Source organism: Camelus ferus, chromosome 33 (assembly GCF_009834535.1).
Source record: "Camelus ferus isolate YT-003-E chromosome 33, BCGSAC_Cfer_1.0, whole genome shotgun sequence".
Classification (NCBI taxonomy): Eukaryota; Metazoa; Chordata; class Mammalia; order Artiodactyla; family Camelidae; genus Camelus; species Camelus ferus.
This window is the reverse complement of record NC_045728.1, coordinates 10,240,423-10,266,894: the sequence shown is the minus strand read 5'-3', so window position 1 is coordinate 10,266,894 and position 26,472 is coordinate 10,240,423. Positions and strand designations below refer to the sequence as shown.

The 26,472-nt window shown below is 34.4% G+C and overlaps 1 protein-coding gene across 3 annotated transcripts in view; it reads left to right on the top strand.

The window, feature by feature from the left end:
* ARHGEF12 (Rho guanine nucleotide exchange factor 12) overlaps window positions 1-26,472 on the top strand; it is a 125,080-nt gene that overhangs the window by 28,164 nt on the left and 70,444 nt on the right. The window lies entirely within an intron of this gene.

The following is a 26,472-nucleotide window of genomic DNA, read 5'->3' as shown; positions in this document are numbered from 1 at the left end:
TATGAATGGAATGATAAGAAAATCTTTGAATTTTGCATCTGACTTCTTGAATATAGTAAAATGCATTTAAGATTTATCTATATTGTTATATGAGTTAATAGTTCATTTATAAATTGTTAAACAGTATTGTATGCATGAATCGTAGTTTGTTTAACCGTTCCTCCATTGAAGGACATGTTGGTTACTTCCAACTTTTAGTAATTATGAGCAAAGCTGCTATAAATATCAATCGACAGGTTTTTGTGTGAACATAAATTTTCACATCACTTGGGTAAACATCTAAGAGTGATTTCTGGGTTATATGGTTGCATGGTAAATCATATCACTACTTCTTTATTAAGTACCTATAATCCATAAATTCAATAAATTTGTTCTTTTATATTGCCCAAAGGGAAAGCATTAAAATCAGTCCCTAGTTTAGAAAATCTGTAAAATCTACTTATCTATCCTTTGCTTCTTCTTCTTTTATTTCTTTATTTTTTACAAACTGCATTTGCCAAGATGTGCTTTCTTAGAAGATGATTCTTCATAGATCACTAATTGTGGTGCCTGGGCTATAGCTTATGTGAATGAAATGATTTAACTTAAATCTTTAACTTAAATGTTATAACTTAAAATTAGATATATCCAAATGTTTTAGGCAATGTGTTCTGTAAAACAAAGAATATGTTTTTCATTCATTACTAATATATTGATCCTAGAAATTATGTCTGTGCAACTTGTCAAGTTGGGTTGATGCTTTAGAAAAGGAAAGTAGAGGCTAATGAGTCCTCTTAGTGTGGCAGTGCATTTGTTAGAGAGCAGTGTTTGAGGAAAATTTCTGTTTTAGGAAAATTACATGGCTTTTAGGGACTAGATTGAATGAGTGTGTCTCTTGTCCCTCCCTCATTCTGGTGCAAGTGGCAGGGTTGCTAGTTAACAGAGTGCCAGACATCATAATGCCTGGGGCATAGTTAGAGACCAGCGAAGATTTACAATAATCAAACACAGATAGAGTAGCATGAAGAAATGTCCGTCCTCCCAGCCTTGCTTACACGCATAGTTAGACTTACTGGGGCAGAAAATATTTTTCCTCCTCCCATTTTTCATCTGTTACTCTTTCCACCCCTACCTCCTGTTACAGATTATCCCTGAAGGGGGAGGGGTCACACTGCCAACAAAAGGAGACTTTTTGGTTAATCCTAACTTATTTGGTTTCCTTGGCTTTAGGGAGCAGTGGCAACAAAATTTTAAGGTATTTTGAGTAACTCCATTTTTGATGGAGACATTATATGTTTTCCTAAAAATCATACTTTATTCAGGAAATTCTGAAGAAAATTAAATTTTTGTGGCTCTATAATTGGATCTTTTACAAGTACTTTTAATTTATGGGAGCTACTTGGCCTACTCCCTTAAAATATTCCCAGCTACATCTTTGCTTTCTTTATCATTTATGTAATTTTACAGTATAATCTTATAGAGCAGTGTGTGTGGATGCTGTTCGTTGCGTTTCCATTAGCAGCACAGCGTTGGGCTTCAGTTGATGATGGTGGATGATTGGGGGTGGAGAAGAGGTGGGGTTTCTTCATATCATCCCTCTTGTGGTCAGTAAAATCATCCGACAAATGCCTTTCCAAGGAAGTCGAGTGTATATATAAAGGAAAAGCCTAGCAATGCTAAGGGAGTGGTGTTTTGGTGAGGATTTCATTCTCCTCTACTCCATGGAAACGAGCCTTTTGAGCTTTTTACTTGTCTGCTGATCTGTCCGGTGATCCAGGTAATCTATAGCAGTCTTTTGTTTTCTCGATGGTGTATGAAATGTAGCAAAATGGTAGAAAAATAGCTTCAGTGAAAGGGATGTAGCTATAGCAGAGGAATAAAACAAAAAAGGAAAGGGGTATTTTTGCATTGTTCATTATTCTTAAAATAGCTTTTGAGTTTTTTTCATGTTTTAAAATGACTGTTTTGACCTAAAGGAAGAAAATTCTTAGTTTTGAAAGCCTGTGCTTTAATTGCTTAGCTTGAGAACAAAGGTTTTAACATCTAGCATTGCAGGGATATTCTTATTCAAAAGCGCAAGGAGCAGCATCCTTCTTTTACCTTTTTAGAACTGAATTGACATAACTTCTCTTGGATCTTAGCTATCGACTGTGATTTATTGTTCTATAAATTGTGATTTAATTATCTGAAGCTTCAGGATGATTGTTTCCCTTCGATACCTAAGAGACCTTAGATGGGGCATCGGGGGGAGCAGGGATTAATCCTATAGTAGGGGAAGGGAATGTTTTTACAGAGTCATCTTCATGATTGTTTTTTCATTCGAAGCTAAATTGAAATATGCAATCATTTGGAAATGGTGATATCCATGACACTAAACACTCATCAATTTGAATTATTTTATCCTTTGTTCATTATGTGGTGTTTTTGTTCTTGTCAGCTAAATGTTGGTTATAAATATGAAGAAGCTGTCAGATTACTAAGTGATGACATTGGAATTGCATTCTTTTTTCATTTTTTTTTTAATTCATATCTGTGAATCCAGGAGCAGAGGCATGAATGTGAAAAGTAGATGTGGTATAAAATGCTGCAGGCTTTTTTGTTTTCTCCTGAAGATGTTTTTCACGGTGGAAGTTATTTTCCTGTAAACAGAAAGACCCAGGACCATAGTTCATGATATTCAAAAAGTGTATAGTGCTTCTCTGTTTGGAAAAGATAGACCAAAAACATTTTAAAGCATACTCTGAAGCTTTCAGTTAATTTGATTATCTCCATCATAATGATAGGTATCATACTATTCGCTGCATTTTGAAAGCTGTTTGATCCCTCAGAATATTAACAAATTAACAAATGCTTATTGAGTGTTTACATTATATTCAGTACTTTAGATTATAAACAAGGTTTATAGTCTAGTAGAGAGTGTAAAACACTTATCCATATGGTGTACTATTTTTTGTGCTAGATATACAAGTATTGGTTACATGCTTATGTACTGACATGTAGGTATGTTACATAAAGTACCGCATTTAATCCTCAAAACAACCAAGTCACAAAATTATCACTGTCCTTCTTCTATAGATGAGGAAATGTATATTTTGAGAGGTAAAAGTAGTTCATATAAGTAACAAAATCATAAAGTGATGACACCCAGGCCAAACTCCAAAACTCTTTCTCCTATTTCCAAATGAGCAGATTAGAAAATTTTACCACAGTTTTTTGACACAACGAAGAGTGATGCCAGGAGAGTGAACAAGAGGTAGGGATCCCAGTCTCTACCAAGAACTGAGTGATTGGGTAAATCATTTAGTATCATATCTGTAAAGTGTAGAGGTTGGACTAGGTCACCTAAAGTTCTGTTCTAACATTATATAATTCTGTTCAGTGTAAGAGGTTTTCATGTATGACTTATGGAAACAAATCTCATTACTTTGAAGTTTTTGTTAAAAAATATATTTAGTTTCCATTCCTGATCCTTTATAACCTGTTCTACTTTTTCTTCAGGGGAATATCTATAATTCATATCACTTTCTAAATGTATACTGTAACATTACAGTATACATTTATTTATTAAGGTAGTATTGTCTGTTGTCTCCCTCTTCCCTTTCCCCCAAATATATTGTAAGGACCTACACTAGTGCCTGATTACATAGTATGCAGTTATAAATTCATTCACTACTGATCGAGTGAATGAATGTATAATAGACTTATATAGTACGTTGGTAAGATATATAAGTAACTTCATACTTTTTAATACCAGCAGATTCTTTTGGGGCTAACATTATTCATTTCACTACTACAGTGACCCTTTAAGGAACTAGTTAGTGTAAGAATTTTGAAAAGAAGAAAACCTACAAAATAATTGAGTTTAGGCAAGTAAACTTAAGTTTGCTGTAATTTCCCCATACAAAATAATTGATAGTATAGAACTCAATAACCAGAGGTTTACCCAATATGCTATTTTAAAATAGTAAGGCATTATTAGATGCTTCCACATATGCAAAGAAAAACACAGTAGCCAAGTTCTTTTTTGGCTTATCTGTTAATTTGTGTATACTTTCAAATGTTATTAATTTACAATGGGTAGAAAATATTCATACCATTGAGTCTTTTACTTAAAAAATATTATATGAAATATGACATGTTTACTGGGAGTTTTTGGTTCGTTTGACTGTTAGCCTTTTTGAGATCTTAATAGCTTTACTGAGGTATAATTGATGTATAATAAAAGGCATATGTTTAAAGTATAAGATTTGATAGGTTTTGATGTATGTGTACAACTGGGGAACTGTCCACCACAATCAAGATAAGAGACACATTTATCACCCCCAGAGTTTCTTCATACCTTTTGTAATTCTCCCCTCCCAACCCTTCCCACCCATCACCAGGTACCATTATTGATTAGTTTGCATTTTCTTGCTTTTTGTCATTATAGATTAGTTGCATTTTCTTGAATTTTATGGAATTGGAATTTTACAATACATGCTCTTTTTTGTTTGGTTTCTTTCATTCTGCATAATTACTTTAACATTTGTCCATGTTGTAGTGTGTGTCAATAATTCACACACACTTTTATTGCTGAATAATCCATTGTATGTGTATACCACAGTTTGTTTACCCATTTGTCCATTGATGGACATTTGAGTCATTTCAGGTTTTGGATTATTAAGAATAAATTTGCTTTGGACTTAAAAGTATCTGTATGGACATATGTTTTCATTTCATCTAGGTGTAGAATGGCTGAATCATGTGGTAGGAGTGTATTTAACTCTTTCAGAAACTACCAAGCTGTTTTCTGAAGTGGTTTTACTATATTACATTTCCTACCAGCAGTGTTCCAGTTGCTCCAAAGCCTCAGCAATACCTGGTATTGTCAGTCTTTTTAATTTCGCCATTGTAGTGGGTCTGTATCATTATAGTTTTTAATTCACATTTAATCTCATGATCAGTGGTGTTGGGTATCTCTTTGTGTTATTTACCATCCATGTGTCTTCTTTCATGAATTATCTATTTAAATCTTGTTTTTAATTATACTTTTTAAAAATATTGAGTTATAAGAGTTCAGTATATATTCTGGGTATGAGTACATTATTAGATATATTATTTGGAAATATTTTGTCCCAGTCTGTGACTTGCTTTTCATTTGCTTACTATTCTCTCTCTCTCAAAAAAAAAATTAAGATACAGTTTACATTTCAAAGATCAGAAGTTTTTAACTTTGAATCTCAATCTGTCATTTTTTTTTAATGGTTTGTGCTTTTGGTATATCTAAGAAATATTTACCTAAGCAATATTTTTCCTATATTTGCTTTTAGAAGTTTTATAGTTGTAAGTTTACTCTTAGGTCTATGATTCATTGTGAGGTAATTTTAATATGGTGTTGAGGTATAGATTGAAGTATGTATTTTGCATATGAATATCCAAATATTGCAGCACTATTTCTTAAAAAGACTATCTTTTCTCCACTTAATTCCCTTTGAACCTTTGTTGAAAATCAGTTGTCCATATATATTGGACATATATGAGTTGTGTGTTGTGGTGGTTTTTTTTTTATCTATTTATCTATCTTGACTCCAATACCACATTGTCTTGACTACTGTAGTTTTATATTAAGTCTTGAAATCAAATAGAGTTAGCCTTCCAGCTGTGTTCTTCTTTTTCAAAGTTGTTGGCTTGTTTAGACCCTTTGTGTTTCTGTATGAACATTAGAATCATTTTGTCAATACCTGAACAAAAGCCTGTTGGGAATTTAATTGGTATTCCATTAAGTCTGTAGATCTTGTTGAATCAATATTGTTACAATGACATCTTAACAATATTGAGTTTTCCAATTCATGAACATGATATATCACTCTATTTATTTAGGTCTTAACTTTTCTCAGCCATGTTTTCTAGTTTTCCATTTGTACATCTTTTGTCATACTTTACTCTAGTTAATATTTTAATTCTATCTTAAATGGTATTGTCTTTTCAGTTTTAATTTCTGATTGTTCATTGCTAATACAATATACAGATACACAATTGATTATTGATTTTGAATCCTACAATAGCTAAACTTACTAATTATTACTAGTAGCTTTTTTTTGTTGATTTCATAGTTTTCTACATAGATCATGATACGATCTGTGAGTAAAGACAGTTTTACCTCTTTTTTTCCAATTTAGATACCTTTGATCTATTTTTCTTGCCTTACTGCGCTGCCTAGAACAGTACGGTGTAGAGTGAAAGTGGTGAGAGGAGACGTCCCTGTCCTCTCCCTGATCCTAGGGGAAAGCATTCCATTTTTCACCATTAAGCATTAGCTCTAGGATTTGTTTTTTTTTTTTAATAGATGCCATTTATCAGGTTAGCCTTTTCATGAGTGCTTATTGCTATAAGAACCAGAAATGTAATTGGTAACGCTATTGCTCAAATGAAGTAAAAAGTTTTTAAAAGTAGAAAAGATCACATTTACAGTTTCTAAGAAGAGAAGCTTTCAGAATATTTTTCAGTATGATAATACTCTTTAAAACAGGTGAATTCTACCACTGTCAATATTCTGGCATTGCAAGGGAAGTCATAACTAAACATTTGTAGTATTTTTCTAGGTAATAATTGTGACATAAATTTGAATTAAAAAATATTATAAGAACATGGTGTGGAAGTAGAAACTATAGATATATAACATGAACTTTAAAATAATAAACTTTTTTTCCTTAAGTTTATAGACTTTTGGATTCCATAAAAGTCAGTAATAATGAGTAAAATCATTTTACTTCAGCAATACGCTTCAGATTTAGTTTAACCCTTACATTTTACAGATGATGTTAAGTGAATTTCTGGGGGAATCTCATCTACTTTCATGATTTCTACTCTCATGCTGATATCATCCAAATCTGAATTTCCAGATCAGTCTGTTCTCTGAACCTTAGACAGCCCTCGGCAGACATCTCTATGGTGACCTGCAGGTTCCCTGACAAACATAAAACTGCTTTTTTCCCAAGCCTGCTCTTGCAGTTCTTTCCGTGGTGAGTGGCACAATCAACTGTTTTGTTACCTAAGCCAAAATCTTTGGAGTTCCTTTCCCTCTTTTTTTTCCCCTAGATTTGCTGGAGCTTCAGTGCTTATTCACATAGTATTATTTGTGGTATTCATTCCCTTCTCTTCATTGCCTTTGGTACTGTATTCTTCATCATTTTTCAATCTATAATATTATTATTTTTTAGTTAGTTTTCCAGGTCTCAGTTTCATACCTTTTCTGCCTGTTCTTCATTGTTTGCAAGGCAATATTTCTAAAATACATATTGGATCATATTTCTGTCTGGTTTACAAGCTGTTGGTGTTCCTTTGCCCTTAGCAGTGGTTCTTTGAAGGAAGAATGTTATGGACCTCTTTTGAGACCCTCTCTAGAGAGTCTCACACTCCAAAATATTCAGTACCTATAGAAGCTGAAACCTGGGTTGAGAACCTTTTTATAGATCCAAGTTTAAGTTCCTCTGTATGGTGTATCAACCACCTTTGATCCGGCTGTTGTTTATCTCTCCATACATCGTTACCCTCTCCCTACCCAACCAACCCCCACGCTCTAGCCATACTGAGCTACTTGTCTTTTCTCCAGACACATCAGCACATGCTTCTTCCCTTGCTTAAACTTTCTCTACTTGATTCTTTTCTTTCGTTGAATTAATAATTCATTCAACAAGTATTTATTGAACATTTTGAGGGGCTGTGCCAGGTGCAGGTCTTCCTATGTGCTTATGAAGCTGTCTAATGATACAGTCTAACATTAAACACAAAACAATCAAATAATTATAAAATGAGGGAAATGGTATTTAAAAAAAGAGAGGACAGGGTAATTATGGGAGACAGTGACAGGAGGAGCTTAATTTAAATTGGGGAACAGAGGTCAGGAAGGGCCTTTCTGAAGTAGCAGCCTTTAAGCAGAGACCTAAAGTGTAGTCAGGAGTTAGGTTGGCCAGGAGAGTGTCCCAGACAGAGACAGCAGAATGCAGGATATCCTTTTTGGAGGGAAATATGCATGTGACACACTGAAGGAAGGCCCCTGTGGCCAGAGCATTGGGGAGTGAGCAGGAGAGTGGTAGAAGTTGGGATTAGAAAGGTAACAAGAGCTGTATTTTATATTTGGGCCTTGGATTTTTTTCCTAAATGCACTGGGAAGCTATTGAAAGATTAAGCAGGGGAGGGACATGGTAAGATTTGCATTTTGAAGTTATGTGGCTGCTATATAGGAAAATGAATTGGAAGATGTATGCAGGAGTAGAAGTGGCAAGACCTATTAAACTATTGCAATAGTCTGAGTTTGAGATAAGGTAGCTGGCTCTCCACTAGCAATGGTGAAAGTCAGAAATAGACAAATTTGAGATGTGTATTGAAGGTGAAATCAGTGGAAGGCACCGATGAGTGTTAACTCTGTGAAAATAGTGACTTATTTATTTTGTGTCATTAGCCTCTAGAGCAGTGCTTGGTATCCAGTTAATGCCCAATGAATACTGTTGGATGGATGGAGAGTTGGATGTATTGGATGTGGGGACTCAGGGAGAGGAAGGAATCATTAATGACTTCTAGATTTCTGACTAGATCAGCTGGGTGGATGGAGGTCTGTTTATTGAGATGGGGAGGCAGATTTTGAGAGGCAGAGTAAGAATTTCATTTTAAACTTTCTGATTTGAGATGCCAATGGGATATCTAAATGGATATGCCCAAGAGGCAGTTGGTTAGAGCCCAAAAGGTTGAGGAAGTCCATCCAACAATGTCTAATGCCCATTCTTTCTTTAGGCAAATGTTTACTGAGCACTTTCTCTAGGCCTAGCGCCCTCCTGGGATACAGCAGTGAACCAACCATCCTTAAATCATAGAGCTGGTAATCCTGCAGGTTAGGGGTGTGGTAGGTGATGGATCAACAAATAACTCCTTTTAAAAAATGAATTCTATGTGCAGAAATACCACATGGGGTATAGTGAAGGTACAGGATTAAGACAAATTCTCCACTGAGGAAACACTGGTCTTTTACTGGATGGGGTGGGGTAGCTTTTGTTACAGGTGTGTATTAATTTCTGTATGTCAATTGATTCACTCCTCACCCTCAATCCTTTTACCTTAGCTTCTACTTTCCTGAGTTCTTTATTTTGGTTCTTTTTTATTGGATGGATTTTGTCTTTAAGTAGCTTTTCCTCCTCTGCAAGAAGAGCTTATAGGTGCTTTATTTCCTTATTTCTCTAAAGATTCCTTCTATCTCTATTTTCAGTATGCATTAAATTTTTAAAGGAAATTTTAGACATTGTATCATTTCTCACATTGGAGTCATATCTTCTGGCATATGGATTCTTATTGTGGAGAAATCTTGAGGCTAACTTAATCTTTCCCGTTTGTACATGACTTCATTCTTTTTTTGGTCTAGGTGCTCATATAGCTCTTTATATAAAAACCTTAAGTTTTCATAACTTTAGCAGTATATGTGTTAGTGTTGATTATTTTGTGTCTGTTTTTATAGTGTACATTGTAGCCTTCCTATCTTCAGATTCAAATTATTCTGTGTTTTTTGGATTTTTTTTTGTATATTTTTTAATATTCTTTTTGTTCCTGTAAAGCATAGTGATTAAGAACAAGGCTCTAGAACTGTAAGGTCTGGGTTCACAACTCAGCTTCTCCTCTTGTTATCTGACCTTGGGCAAGTTTGTTAATCCTTCTGTGCCTTAGTTTCTTCATCTGTAAAACTGGGATAATAGTATTTACTGAAGATTAAATGAGTTAATATATATAATGCAGTTACAGCAGTTACTGGCATATGTTACATGCACAGTAAATGTTAGCTATTATTATTAACTATTCCATTTTTCTGTTACCTACCGTTGTTTTCTGTTAGCGTTCAAAAGGCCTGTGTGGCTCACAGCAAAGTTCTTGAGGTCACAGGGTTCTCTGTGTTGTGTTTTGATGGCAGTTACTCTTTCTGTCATTACCACCACTTTACCTCCAGCACTATCCTAAACCTAGGAATGTGTCAGCATGTTTTTTTTTTATCCCCTTCAGTTTTATTTTCTTCTGCTGTTCTGGGTCTCTGCAGAGTTCCCTACTCCCTTGTTCTAGCCACACATCTGGATATTGCCTTCTTAATCAAAGGATAGTTAGATCTTCATTTCAGATCTGTGATTCTGATGGTTAGAGAAATCTGTTTCCTGTTCAGGTCTACCAAGACTTCCTTGATATGGATCCAGAATTTAATAGAGTCAGCAAGTATGTTTTGTAGGTTAGTGGTTGAAGATTATAATCATGTCCTTCTTTCATGGAAGATGGATTTTTCCCCCTCTGTTTTTGCTTTTAGTATTGAGGAAGCCTGGTAGAGTAAAATTGCTTTTGTTCTTTTCCATCTTTACCTGGAGTTTAATGCGTATTTATTGAAGGAATGAGTGGTTTGAACGTTGCCGCAAAGAAACACATTCAGGTGGAAACAGGTTTCTCTTTAGATAAATAGCTGGCAAATTGCCCTATGACAAGTAGATGTTAACTAAATTCACCACCAAACTTTGGGATTTGGAGACACAGATTCTGTAGGATTGGGAGTTCTTTTGTAACCCGTTTATACTGTCTTACATTTGCCTAGAACTAATAAAGGGTATGAATACTTTCCTAGCTGAATATTTTGTAGTCACATTGATCTAGTTTTCTGATTTTCATTCATGTGAAAGCTTTTAGTTAACTATAAAAAACTATACAAAGGGAAGATAATGTTTTGTTTGTAAGACAGTAGTTTAGTAGTTGAGAGCAAGGGCTCTGGTTAGACTGTGAGGATTTCAATCAAAAGCCCTCCATCTGCTAGTTATATAAGTTGTATAAGCTACTTAACCTTTTTGAACTTCACATTTTTCTACTATAGAATGAAGCTAAAAATAAAAATATTTATCTCTTAGAATGTTTGTTATAATAGAATTAACTTACATATATATATAAAGTCCTTAGTGCAGAGGCTGGCATGTGGTAAGCACTCAAGTAAAAGTACTCAGGTAAGTTTTAGTTAATATTATCATGATTTTAATTGTTAACGATTATTCTTATCATGGATAATGGAGGACATATATTTGGAGCAATCTTTCTAGTATAATTTCTAACTACCAAGTGTAACCTGAAGGTATTGAGTGTGCCTCAACTAATAACCATTCTTCCCAAATGAGTATTTTTCAGAGAATCCAACCTAAGGAAATATGGACCAGCTTACTGTGTTATTCTTTACATCTCTAATTGACATTTATTTCCAGCCAGTTCATCTCCTCTTTAAATATAAGTTCAGCAGAATTGTTTTGTTTTTTTTTTTCATAAGAGTTCAGAAGCCTTTGTTCTGACGATGAGCCTGCTTAACTTTGCGTTTGAGCACTGGTAGAAAGCTAAGTTGGGTTTCCTTAATGGGGAATCTGGCCATTCACCCTCCCAGGGTAGAATTTTTTTCAGGAACTAAATAGCTTTATCTAGCAGGGTCTTCCTGCCGTTCGCAGTGGAACAGTACAAAGGCCACATTGAGCATAGCTGCTGGGGAAACCCTTTTTCCTTCTCTGGCCTGTAAATGCTGTTCTGTCTCTGTGAAAAGCCCTGACATCAGCTCTTGGAAAAATCCAAATACTTGTGTTAGAACAGGGCTGAATCATTTGCCTGAGCAGAGACTAAATGGCTGAACTATGCTTCTGAGTTTACCAGATGCCTTTCAGTCATGTTGTGCTTTAAAAAAAAAATTAAATCTATGCATTTCAGACATTATCTAGAGAAATTAGGCTAGAAAGGACAATCTAACAGCCCCCCTCCTTTCTTTGCTAGTTTATTCTCATTTTATTCTTTTTCCTAAATAAAATCTAACCTCAAGATAATATAGAATTCATGCTTGGTGGGGACAGAATGTATCAGCATTATGAACTTTGTGTAGTGTTCTCCACGTATTAGGTGCTTCATAAGTATTTGGCATTTGGGGCAAAATACACTGTTACTGTAAACATAGACTGGACTTAACTTTCTTAGTGTTCAAATCTATGGAATATGAAGGTTTATTCATTCATCAGAGGGCTCCTTTAAAACATAAATCAGGTCATGCCTTAAAATCCTACAGTGGTTTTCCATTGTACTTTAAATAAAATCTGAACTTGTTGACGTGGCTCACGTTCTTTTTTTAAAGATTAAATTCTGTTTGTTTTGTTTTTGTTGAAGTATAGTTGGTTTACAATGTTGTGTTAATTTCTGGTGTACAGCATAGTGATTCAGTTATACATATATAATATATATATTCCTTTTCATATTCTTTTTCATTATAGGCTATTTATTACAAGATATTGAATATAGTTCCCAGTGCTATACAGTAGGACCTTGTTGCTTATCTATTTTATATATAATAGTTAATGTCTGCAAATCCTGAACTCCCACCCTCCTCTTCCCTTTCCCCCTAGTAACCATAAGTTTATTTTCTATGTCTGTGAGTCTGTTTCTGTTCTGTAAATAGTTCATTTGTGTCATTTCCTTTAGATTCCACATATAAGTAGTGTCATGTGATACTTGTCTTTCTCTGCCTGACTTACTTCACTTAGTGTGACAGTCTCCAGGTCCATCCACGTTGCTGCAAATGGCATTACGCTATTCTTTTTTTTATAGCTGAGTAGTATTCCAGAGTGTGTGTGGGCGTGTGTGTGTACCACAACTTCTTTATCCTGTCATCTATCAGTAGACATTTAGGTTGCTTCCATGTCTTGGCAATTGTAAATAGTGCTGCTGTGAACATTGGGGTGCATGTGTCTTTTCAAATTAAGAGTTTCCTTCAGATATATATCCAGGAGTGGGATTGCTGGATCATATGGTATTTTTAGTTTATTAAGGAATCTCCACACTATTTTTAATAATGGCTGTACCAAACTACATTCCCACCAACTGTGTAGGAGAGTTCCCTTTTCTTCACACCCTCTCTAGCATTTATCATTTGTGGACTTTTGAATGATGGCCATTCTGACTGGTGTGAGGTGATCTCTCATTGTAGTTTTGATTTGCATTTCTCTGATAATTAGCAGTATTGAGCATGTTTTCATGTTCTTGCTGGCCATTTGTATGTCTTCATTGTAGATATGTTTGTTTAGATCTTCTTCCCATTTTTGGATTGGGTTGTTTGTTTTTTAGTTATTGAGTTGTATGAGCTGTTTGTATATTCTGGAATTTAAGTCCTGTTGGTTGCATCGTTTGCAAATATTTTCTCCCATTCCGTAAGTTGTCTTTTCATTTTGTTTATGGTTTCCTTTGCTATGCAAAAGCTTATAAGTTTAATTAGGTCACATTTATTTATTTTCTCTTCTATTTCTGTTGCCTGGGTAGACTGCCCTAGAACATTGCCAAGATTTATGTCAGAAAATGTTTTGCCTATATTTTCTTCTAGGAAGTTTATAGTTTCTTGTCTTTAAGCCATTTTGTGTTTATTTTTGTGTATGGTGTGAGGGAGTGTTCTAACTTCATTGATTTACATTTGGCTGTCCAGCTTTCCCAGCACCACTTGCCAAAGGTACTCTTTTTTCCATTGTATATCCTCGACTCCTTTGTCAAAGATTAATTGACCATAGGTGTATGGGTTTATTTCTGGGCTCTTTATTCTGTTCCATTGATCCAAATGTCTGTTTTTGTGCCAGTACTATGCTATTTTGATTACTGTAGATCTGTAGGATTGTCTGAAGTCTGGGAGGGTTATTCCAACAGCTTATTTTTTTTTTTCTTTTTTCAGTATTGCTTTGGCAATTCTGGGTCTTTTGTGATTCCATATAAATTTTAGGATTATTTGTTCTAGTTCTGTGAAAAATGTCCTGGGTAATTTGATAGGGATCGCATTGAGTCTGTAGATTGCTTTTGGGTAGGATGAGACATGGCTCACATTCTTACATTACCTGGTTCCTCTCTCTATCAGTTGATCTCATCTTTGTACTACTCTCTTGGTCATTCTCTATGCTCAAGCCACAGTGGATTTCCAATACAGTAAGCTGCTTCTCCCTTGTGACCTTTGTACTGGCTCTTTCCTTTGCCTATAACTCTCTGACTCCGGATCTTCTCATGGCTGATTCCTTTACCCCATTTAGGTCTCAGCTCAAATGCCTTAGTGGTCTTCTTTGAGTAAACTGAATTAACCTATTTAGTCACAGTCACATCTTTTATTTCTCTCATAGTACTTACCACTGTCTGAAATTATTTATTACAATTTTTTGTTTGGTCTGTTGTCTTACTGTAGAATGTAAGTTTCTTGAGAGCAGAGGCCTTATCCGTTCACTGATACAAACCCCAGTGTCTAGAACAGTGCTTGGCATAGGTTGCTGTCTGTGTAACTTAGTATGCAATTGGCTGCCTGTAACAGAAAACTAAGTCAAAACTGACTTAAGCAGTAAAGACATTTACGGGCTCACATAAGAAGTCTAGAGGTAGGATCGAGGGATTTTTGATTTAGTGGCTTAACTGTGTCAGTGGCTCAAGTTCCTTCCATTTTTCCCCTTTTGCCATCAGTTTCAGCTTCATCTTAAGCTGATTCTTAAGATTGGATGCTAAGTAGCAGTCAGGGCTACTTGCTTCCTCATTCACGTCCAATGGGAGAGGAAAAGAGTAAGTGTCAATGAAGTAGAAACAGAGAAACAATAGAGAAAACAGTAAAAGCAAAAGCTGGTTCTTCTGAGAACATTAGTAAAGTTGTTAAACCTCTAACCAGACTGATGGGGAAAGGAGAGAAGACAAATGTTACCAGTTTTGGGAAGGAAAGAGGTGACATCACTACAGATTCTACAGATATTAAAAAGATAATAAAGAAATATTATGGATAGCATGCCAATAAATTTGACAATTTAGATGAATTATGGTTTGGAATTTTACAAATCCCAACCATGTACATATATACACCTATATATTATATAAATAGGAATATGTAAAAATATATATATATATATATATATATATATATATATATGAACATATAAACCAGACATGTATATTTATATATATATATGTGTGTTTGCATGTATATGTGTATATATACACACATATATAGATGTGAGCTGGATTTCTCACTGTCAGAGAAGTTAAGCGAAGAGGGTAGATGAATGAACCCTGTGGTTCTGGATTAGAATCAGAAACATCAGTATGAACTCATGTTTAGCCTAATAAGTATGCAGATGGACAGAAACAGAAACAATTATAGACGTATGTACATACATCTTTTAGTATATACACTTGCATTTCTTAGCTCTTTCTGCTTAAAGAGCCAGGAAGTGGTGACACTCCAGTGGCAGCAAGCATACCTAGCACCCAGATCTAGGTTGCTAAATACCAGCCTCCAATAAAATGGCTCTTGGAGAAATGGTTGATTCTAGAGCTGGAGTAGGGAAGATGAGCCTAGAGCACTTTGCAGTGCCAGAGACAAGAAGTGCTCAAAAAACAAAAGGATGGGGGCATGTCAAAAGGATGTAGGTGCCAACCCGAAGGAACTCTCAAGTGGCTTAAGCTGGAATAATTTAAGCAAGAAAATAAATAATGTAGTATTGGATTAGAACTCAAAGTATAAAATAAATACACATGAGTTCATAGTGATAGAAATGACTGCATAAATAAGTAGAGGAGAAGACACAAATTTTCCTTATGGGAAAAATTCCAAATAGTTTACGTAAATTCTCTCCTAGGAGATGGAGCTTAATATTCCCAACTCCTAGTGTGGGTTGGATTTGGTTACTTGCTTCTAAGGAATAGAGTGTGAAAAGGGAAATAAAGGAACTGTATAGGGAAAAGTCTGGCAAATGCTGTCTTAACCAAATGACTAAGGTTAGTATTACTGATGATAAGTCGATACTGTATGCCCCTGATATGTGATGAGGAGACCATTTCACCTCTGTGATGTTACAGAAATAGGACTACATATTTATGTACAACTGATTTTCAGCCAAAGTGTAAAGGCAATTCAATAGAGAAAGGATGGTGTTTTCAACAAATGATGTTGCAACAATGGGATATTCAAATGCAAAGAAATTTCTTTATTTACTTCTTTATCCATATCTCTTGCCATGTACAAAAATTATTGCAAAATATGTAACAGACCTAAAAGTCAAATTGAAAATTATTAAGCTTTTAGAAGAAAATCTTTGTGACTTTGTGTTAGGCAACAGTTTCTTAGATATGACACCAAAAATGCATGCAAAGACTATTTCCAAATGAGATCATATTCACAGGTACCAGGGATTAGAACTTCAGTGTATCTTTTTGGAGGGCAGAGTTCAACACATAACAAGTATAATGTTCCCAGTTTAGGGGTTGTTTTCATGTTCAACGCAGGAACAGGCGACAGTTTCTTTATGTGCTTAGTAGAGTTCCCATATGGTGTAAATAAGTCATCTTCCACATCTATGCTTACTTTTTTTTTTCAAATGTAATGATGATGATGTAATTAATAAATACAAACTCATTTGAAAATGTGAGTTTGTTGTAGCTTTTTGGCATTTATTCAATTTGTGGATAATATATCTCTAACTGCTATTATGTGGATCCCTGCTTTGTCTGTTTTTACTTTTAACAGTAATAGTCTCTTTTACCTGTTTTGTGCCACACTTTGGCACTTGGGCACCAAAGTTATGTTACCTTGACCCTTTGTCTTACAAAATCTCTAATTAAAACGGCTCCTCTAGCTCCTTGCTTCTGTGTGTTTTTATAAGGGTTCGAAATGAGTTCATGCAGTTAAGCTAGGGGACTGCTGTAGCCTCTCTTTTCTGCTTACCTGGTGGATACATAAACTCCTCTTTACTTCTAGTCCAAACTCCCACATGGATTCCTTACTGTAGATAGATTCATCTTAAGGAAGAAATCAAGAGGGAGTGCAAAACTTGAGCTACAAGGATATTTTGTTACAACATTGTGTATTATACTGAAAAACTGGACCTAACCTAAATAGTTCCAAAAGGGAATTGATTAAATTAGTTCAATAGCCCATATCACAGAGCACTTTGCAGCTCTCAAGAATTATTTAGAGCCCTGGTCTTCAAATCTTTATCTCACCTGTAAGTTTGACATATAAAATAAATAAATAATACAGCTCTGATGTGTGGGGAACCCAGAGCCTCCATCTACTCATTTTTGTCCTCTGAACTTTTGAACCCCTGGATTTTATGCAGCACAGTTTAAAATCAGTGCTGTAGTGAAAACTTCAATGATGTAAAATTATGTTGATATCTTCTTTAAGTTAAAAAACTTACCAATGTCTACCATGTTTTAAGTTTTATAAAAAGAACTGTTATGCACTGTGTTTACACTGTATATAAATACAGTAATCTATATCCTGAGAAAAGTTGGAATAAATATACTCATTAAAATGTTGGGTATTGAGATTATGGTAATTTTTATTTGTTTGTCTTTTTAATTTTTAAATTGTATACATGTGTTTCCTTGAGAATAAAAGATACTATTTCATATTAAAAAGTAGAGAACCATTGCTTAATTGGAAACTTTACATTTTGGGAAAGATAACAATCTCATTCCTCAATCCCTTGAGAGAGGAATTATCTTGAAAATGTTGAAAAAAATAATATTAGTAGAATAGATTTATTTAGAAATGTGTAATGTCAGTAGTCTTATGTGTTCAGTATGTTAGGATGTCACATTTTTAGCATCTAAGGGGAAAAATTGAATGTCAGAGAATTCAGAATGAACTGAACTTTGTAAAGCAATGATTCTCAATTCTGGGATGATGTAAGAGGAATGTCAAAATAATTAAAGTACCCTTTCCCTCCACCTTTCCAAATTAAATGCTGTGGTGAGCCATTGTTATTTGGTAAGAGTACACCCCAGCTCTAATTCCTTGGTTTGGGGTGAAGGGAAACTCTTGTAGAGGTGTTACGTAGTTTAGATAGAAATGAGCACTGGGCAGGGGGAGAGGAAGGGGAAAGGAACAATCCAGAATACAAGGAACCTGAGCTGTCAATTAACCAGAGCACAGGGAACCTTAGCTGTCAGTCAACTAGAGCTCGGGGAACTTGAATTGTCAATCAGTCAATCAGTTAATCAACCAGTCAATCACAAAACCAGGATATGAAAACAGGAGGAAGGAGGGAGTGGCGCCATTTTTTCTCTCTTGGATTGGCCTGCTCCCAATTCTCAGGAGTGTACTGTCTTTCACTATGTTTTTTTTTACTTCATTAATAAAAATGTTGCTTATATCACACTTTTTGTCTCTTGTCAAAAATTCTTTTTTTTTTTGGGTGACTAAGAATGGAGGTAATTCTTATTCTCCTTTTTTCCGGTAAAAGAAGAAAGTGAAATGGCATGCATATAACTGATATTACTCCTTTGCTCCACAAAATTAGAAGTCCTTTTTTTTTTCCTTTGTGGGAGTTTGAAAGTTTGGGGTACTTAGATTTGGCAGCAGAAAGTGTGATTTTATGGTAAACTAAGCGGATAGTTAAGAGGAATTGAGGAATTATTAATATTTCAGCCAGAAACAAAGCCTTTGTGACGAGAAATCTCTCTAGTTTAAAACCAAAGTTTTCATTAGAGCATTCACTGTATACATAGCCAGTGAAAGTATTTTCAAAGAAAAATAATTTCCTCAAAAGAAAATAAAACACTTAATGGATATGGAAGGTGTGTTATATAGAAAATCTAATTGTGATGATATTGGCTATGATCAGTTTTTTTTAGTAGACTTGACCGTATTTTATGTTCATATAACCTCTTAAATTTTAATTGTTTATAGAAATATTTCACCAGGTAAGGAATGTGACTTAAATATAAAGATATGTAATCAAAATACTTACCCACAATGCCTTTCTTATATAGTTTTTAAAAACTGTAAGTAAGAAACAAAGAATGTGTTCTTATTCCCTTAGAGTTCTTCCTGGAAAGTGTATGAGGTTTTTATTTCCTCAAAAGAAACAGACCTATGTTGGTTAGTTGAAGGAAATTGTGAACATCTTTAGAGTATGTGGGAACTAAGTTTGTACTTTTCTGATTCCCTGTATTTTCTTGTACTGTGATTGGGAGGGAGTCCTTGTCAAAATAACTTTGGTTAAGTATAGATATAGCAGTGAGTAGCCTTCTTTGTAGAATGAGAGCACACCAAGTACCAACATCTCAAGGTAAGCGGAGATCATGAATAATCCTCTGTGATTGGAGAGTTAGTGTAGTTTTGGTTGTTTTTCCTTTCCTCAAGATTTTAGTAATAAAAGAATCCTATTCCTATACTTGTGTTGACACTTGGTAAGAAATGTTTAGGAGCATTTAATACAAATCCGTTACAATTTGTTTTCTTATTTAATTAGAATTCCTTGCTACTGAATGCTATTTTAAGTAATATATAGTAATTTAAATTTTGAGTAGAACTTTTTTATATAATAGAAAGCAAAATGTTATTTGACATATTTTATATTTAATTTACATTTTACTAATTGTCAAGCTCAGATTAATGCTGGAGCTTATCTCAATGGCACCTCAATGCGAAAGGTAAAAAGCTAGTAACTTTCAACTTTTTCAGAAGCATGATTGTATCTTTCGGCAAATTTGCAGAAAGAAGCTGGTCTTAACAAATTTTGCACAATTGTCACTTCAATTTACAACATTTGAACATTTAATCTCAATGGATTTTATGTAAAATTTTATTGGGAAACATACCCATCCCAGAGTAAGAGGACTTTTTTTCTCTCTTGTATTTTTATTTTCACAAATGTATCCTGAAATAGAGAATTGTGAAACAAAGTTAAGATTTAAATCCCTATGTAATGAAAATCATACATTGTCCCTATTTAATAAATCATGAGATTTTTTAAATAACCATGAGATTATTCTGTAAAGTCCAGTTTCTTGCTTGTATTTGTTTAATGATAGAAATATCTCTTCTATAAGTATAGATTTGATGATTTGAATGGTGTTGAATGGGATGAGGATACTTAAGTAGTTTGAAGGTCTCAGAGTTTTTTCTGACAGTTTCCTTTACTTAGTTTTTGGAGTGAATAGTTTGAAGTCTAAAAAGACACTGTGTAAGTTAATGATACTCATGATCTCAAAGTAAATTTATATGGAAACCTTACAGGAAATACTCAGAAAACTGATCATGTTCCAGATTGTTAATAAGGAAATGAAAGTCTTCAACAAGCTGTTATTTTTATTGTGAATTACTTTTCCCAGTTCAGAAACAACCAATATCTAATTTATAATAGCTCTGGCAGAGGGAATTAAAATAATTTAGAATTTACTATTTGATTTGTCAAAGTATGTCCAGGAAATAAGAGACATTTACTTAGGGTCTGTCCTGTGTTTGAGTTCTTCAGTAAAAGTGACAGTATACTAAACCATGTTTAAGAAGCTAATTTGAGATTTGACATTACATTCTAGTGAATCATTTTTGGATTTTACACAGAACTGAACTCGTTGGTCCTTGTCATTCTGTGGTTTGAATTGCAAGGTCCAGAGGTTTAAAACTAATAACACCATGAAGAATTCTCCATGAGTCATCCTGTCAGCTATAGCTTCTGCTTTAGAGCCCTTCTGATATAATTAATATTTTATTGCCAGCTCTGCTAACAACTTTACATGCTTTGGATCTACATGCTAATAATATAAGTACAATGGAAAATAATGTTCAGACTCTTTTTTTTTTAATTTTTGGCTACTTCCAAAATTTTTACTTCTTTTAGTGACTCTAAGCTATACCAGTTATAAATTATAGGTGGTGAAAGGATTTATGACTGGTGTTTTTTTGGTAGGAGGGGAGAGGTAGTGGTCATTTACTACCTTAGGTTCTATGAATCTTCCTGTCCAGAGATCTAAAGATTGTCATTTTGGGAAAAATGATATAAAACTTGAGCTAGCTGGTTTATATTCATATTAAAGTAATTTCAAAATTAAGTACTATGCTTCAGGTTATTTAAATAATTTGAAAAACCTGATTAACATCCAGGACGCAGAATGCCGTAATCATTCTTGATATTTTAAAGGAGATGAGGAAATAATGGACTTTTTTTTGCTAAGTGGCAGGTATGGTCAACATAATTTCACACACAAAAAAATCACTGACCTTACTTGCCAGGAAAATTAAAAGTTTTGGTTGTAACCTGATCTTTTTTCTTACTGTAGCATCTGGGAAGCTTGTTAACTTGAGTATTGATGTTAATTTTATATAATGTGACTTGGCAAGTTAAGCCTTTGGTTTCATCACTGGCTTTGAATTATGCATTTCTGTGGATTTTACTGACTTAAAAACATATTTGAATATTGTTAGTCTTTAAGTTTATTTTTCTTTTCTACTGAATTCGAAGTCATGCCACCAGAGTTCACATTTTATTTTTGTTCTTCCTTATAGCTAATAATAATTAAGTGGTTACTGTGTGCTAGGCAGTGCTTCTCACTGAATGCTTCTCATTTTCTAATTTGATCCTCAGAACAAACTTGTGAGGTAGGTACTAGTATTATTACTATTTTACAGATGATTCTTAGAGAGGTTAAGCAACTTGTCTAAGTTCAAGCACCTTTTAATGGTGAAACTAGAATATGAACCTAGTTATGTTTTTTACTGAGGAGTCCCTGAACTGAAGGCCCTGAGCTCCCGTGTAATTTTCATTGACTACACAATATTGGAGGAGTTTATTTTTGCACTGATGTTTATTATTATTTTATGAGGGTTGAGCCTTGGAATTATCTTCATTGTTATTTATTTTGCAGAGTTCTTTGTCTAGTAACTCCTCACTAGAGTGATTTTTCCTCTGCATTTTCACATCACTGAAATCAGCATGTATCTACAATGGAATTTTTGAGAATTCTAAATTTAGTAGTTAACATTGTTTGGCTGCTAATAAAAGCTTGATCACTATCCAATGTAAGTAAAATTTCGTCAACTTCCTCCCCTTCATTTCAGTCATCCCTTATTAAGAACCATCCCAACTCCCAAATTCTTCATCATAACTAAACCCAGGGGGAAAAGAATCTAAAATCTTGGAGATTAGAGGGTAGGAATTAAGGCTTGAGTGTGACATCTCTGTTTCTTCTTTCAGAATACTTCTCACTGGAGTAGTATCAAAAGGTTAGCTTTTTTCTCACCAAAATCAATAAAAAGGAAAATATAATTTCTAGTAGACTATTATAAATAAATATGTGATAGCATAAAACTTTGGCATTCCTATGTAATTTTTCTTTGTAATCCAGAAGTTTTATTTAACAATCTTTAAAGTCCTAAGTTTTAAAATCTTAAAAACAATTATAAAATCATGTGTGTGTATATATTGTAGAATAGTTTAACCTGGCTAAAAATGGAAGTTTTACTCCAATATACATTATTTATTAGGTTAAAGTTATCTAATTACCAAGTCACATTTCCCTCTACAGTGTGATAACATATTGGGAAGAGTATGAAAATAAAAATTAAATATTGGGGGAGGCCTCTATATATTGCTATTAGTGTTTTATATATATGAACATATATATATATTTTATTGAGTTATAGTCAGTTTACAATGTTGTGTCAATTTCCAGTGTAGAGCACAATTTTTCAGTTATACATGAACATACATGTATTCATTGTTGCATTCCTTTTCACTGTGAGCTACCACAAGATCTTGTATATATTTCCCTGTGCTATACAGTATAATCTTGTTTATCTATTGTACATATGCCTGTCAGTATCTACAAATTTCGAACTCCCAGTCTGTCCCTTCCCACCCTCCTCCCCACTGGCAACCACAAGTTTGTGTTCTATGTCTGAGTCTGTTTCTGTTTTGTATTTATGTTCATTTGTCTTTTCCTTCCTTCCTTCCTTCCTTCCTTCCTTCCTTCCTTCCTTCCTTCCTTCCTTCCACATATGAGCGATCTTATATGGTATTTTTCTTTCTTTTTCTGGCTTACTTCACTTAGAATGACATTCTCCAGGGACATCCTTGTTGCTGCAAATGGCATTATGTTGTCATTTTTATGGCTGAATAGTATTCCGTTGTATAAATATACCACATCTTGTTTATCCAGTCCTCTGTTGATGGACATTTAGGTTGCTTCCATGTCTTGGCTATTGTAAATAGTGCTGCCATGAACATTGGGGTGCAGGTGTCATTTTGAAGTAGGATTCCTTCTGGATATATGCCCAGGAGCGGGATTACTGGGACATATGGTAAGTCTATTCCTAGTCTTTTGAGGAATCTCCATACTGTTTTCCACAGTGGTTGTACCAAACTGCATTCCTACCAGCAGTGTAGGAGGGTTCCCTTTTCTCCACAGCCTCTCCAGCATTTGTCATCTGTGGACTTTTGAGTGATGGCCATTCTGATTGGTGTGAGATGATACCTTATCATAGTTTTGATTTGCATTTCTCTGATAATTAGTGATATTGAACATTTTTTCATGTGCCTATTGATCATTTGTATTTCTTCCTTGGAGAATTGCTTGTTTAGGTCTTCTGCCTGTTTTTGGATAGGGTTGTTTTTTCTTATTAAGTCATATGAGCTGCTTATATATTCTGGAGATCAAGCCTTTGTCAGTTTCATCTTTTGCAAAAATTTTCTCCCATTCTGTAGGTTGTCATTTTGTTTTGTTTATGGTTTCCTTTGCTGTGCAGAAGCGTGTAAGTTGCATTAGGTCCCATTTGTTTATTCTTGCTTTTATTTCTATTTCTTGGGTAGACTGTCCTAGGAGAACAATTTTAAGATGTATGTCAGATAATGTTTTGCCTATGTTTTCTTCTAGGAGGTTTATTGTATCTTGTCTTATGCTTAAGTCTTTGATCCATTTTAAGTTTATTTTTGTGTATGGCGTAAGGGAGTGTTCTAGCTTCATTGATTTACATTCTGCTGTCCAGTTTTCCCAACACCACTTGCTGAAGAGACGGTCTTTATTCCATTGTAAGTTCTTGCCTCCTTCGTCGAAGATTAGTTGACCAAAAGTTTGTGGGTTCATTTCTGGGCTCTCTATTCTGTTCCTTTGGTCCATATGTCTGTTTTTGTACCAATACCATGCTATTTTATTATTGTAGCTCTATAGTATTGTATGACGTCTGGGGGTAGGGGGTTTCCTCCAGCCTCTTTCTTTTCCTTCAGTAATGCTTTGGCAATTCTAGGTCTTTTGTGGTTCCATATAAATTTTATTATAATTTGTTCCAGTTCTGTGAAATATGTCCTGGGTAATTTGATAGGGATTGCGTTAAATCTGTAGATTGCCTTGGGCAGTGTGACCATTTTAACAATATTGATTCTTCCAATCCAGAAGCGTGGGGTATCATTCCATTTTTTAAGTCTCCTATAATTTCCTTAATCAATGTTTTATAGTTCTCCATGTATAAGTCTTTCACCTCCTTGCTTAGATTTATTCCTAGGTATTTTATGCTATTGTTTTAATATTACAGCTCAGAATTAACAAGAAAAAGGCATCCTGAGTCAAGTGAATGAATGTGATATGACATTTAAGGCCCTTGGTTAGAATTTTTGGCATACAAGTATGCTTAGTATAGGTCATCAAAAATAAGAGCATCTAGTCACCTTATCCGAATGGCTCAAATTTCTAATAACCTTTTCCTTTAGTTATTATGGTTTTTCATATTGGTGCTTTGACTTTGTCTTATATCTAGAAAAATACATATACACACATATACATGCACCCAAACATGTTCATTGTTGTCTAAAATGTTCAAATCATCAGTATGATATTTTCAAAAGCCAGGCATGTTTGATAAATTAGGCACATGTAACATTATGTCAGCATTCAAATACAGCTGTTCTTTGTAAATATCTAACGAAAGATTTTCACAATTTTATGATTGGACAACACAATGGACAGGGACTTGAAAATAGAGGATTTTGTGCACTAGAATTGTTTCATCAATCTGTGTTGGGTTACTCTGTTGCTTAGAATATGTCCTCTTCTTAGCCTTTAGACCTGCCTTTCTGTAGCAGTCGATGGTATTATCTCTTCATTGGTTACCAGGTTTCTGATTTATCTTCTTAATCTCCTTCCTTGGCTGTCATAACCATTCCCAGTTGTTCAGAAGCTTGTTTTCTTTTCCCCAGGGTTTGACACTTGGTGTTTCTCTTTACATTTCAGTGGCCATCAATAGGTTGGTGATTCAAATCTACAATTCTAGCCCCAGGTTTTTCTGTGGGGTTCTAACTTTATTTCCTGTTAGCTGATTACATCTGCATCTCAATATCCAGCAGGTGGTAGGGATTTTATAAAACTATGAGATTCTTCTCTTGGTGATTTTTCTTAGCTGAAGTAGAAGGAAAAATGAAATAGCCATTGTTGGCATTATTACATACATATGCAACTGCACATACAGATATACATATATATTTGTTTGTTTTACCATGTACTTTAACATGGAATTTATTGATTCGAGAAAAAGTGCTGCGATTTAAAGGTTTTTTGATAAAAGTTCTTTGTACTTTATGAATGTAGTAAGTCAGTTATGATAAGCCAGTTGTACTGTAGGGTGGTCCTTGTTCTTCATCTTCTCATTCCATCTTTGTCATCTTCTTTCCTCTCCTTTTCCATTCTCTTGGATGAGAAAATAGCTCAGGAAACTGGTTTACAATCAGTAGTCTGGGAACTTCCTGGATTCTTTACCAACATCTCTCTGGATGATGCAGTTCCTGACGCAAGCAGCATTGTTTTGGGGTAGGAGTTTTTATATTGGCTGTCAGGCCAAGTGGCTAAGGTTGCTAACTGCAGGTTGGGAATTCTTTTCTGCCAACTTTTATGTTCATCTTTAAATTTAAATCCCATTCCTTCCCACGTCCCCCAACAAGTAAGGGTGGACTGCTTAGGAACTCTTATTTCTGAAGATTTGGTAATCTTTTGTAATCACTATATGCTCTAGAGCAATGTCCTCTCGATTCTCCCAGAACCCCCCTTTCATTGTTACCCCTAACTTGTTTATAAGTTAATGTCCTATTACTTACTAGGGAAGTTTTTAGATTCTTGGTTTTTTTCTTTGACTCAATTTTGACTTATATAGGAGTTAAAGGGAATTGTAATTCAACTTATACTTTAGACTAAGGGTTTGTTTGTTTGTTTTTAACTAAACTACTCCATGCCAAATAAAATAGTCATTCAGGTATTATTGTTTTATGTTTCTTTCTTACTATCCTTGCTAATAGTCTTTTTTAAAAAATCAATTTTACTGATATTCTTAATAAGCCCTGTTCTTATTACCTAGACTGTGTAATCTTTACATAAAATATAGGTTGAGATAATTTCCAAAAAGGACAGAAATGAGAAGAGCAATGGGAAGAAATTTGAAAACACTCTTTTAGACTTAGGTTAGCATTTACATATAGAATCAAACTCTTATCAAGAAGCCGCCAGTAATATTTCTTTAAAAAAGAGACAACCAGGAGGAAAAATTTTAGTTCTTTTAGCTTACAGAACTGAAAAAAAGAAAAGAGTACCCTTTGTTTTCTACTTTTGGAACATTTTTAATAACTGATCGTACTGCACTGGTAATTTTTTCTAGATTTCTGTTGTTAAACCTAAACATAAATAATTGAGGACCATGATTTGATCATGACC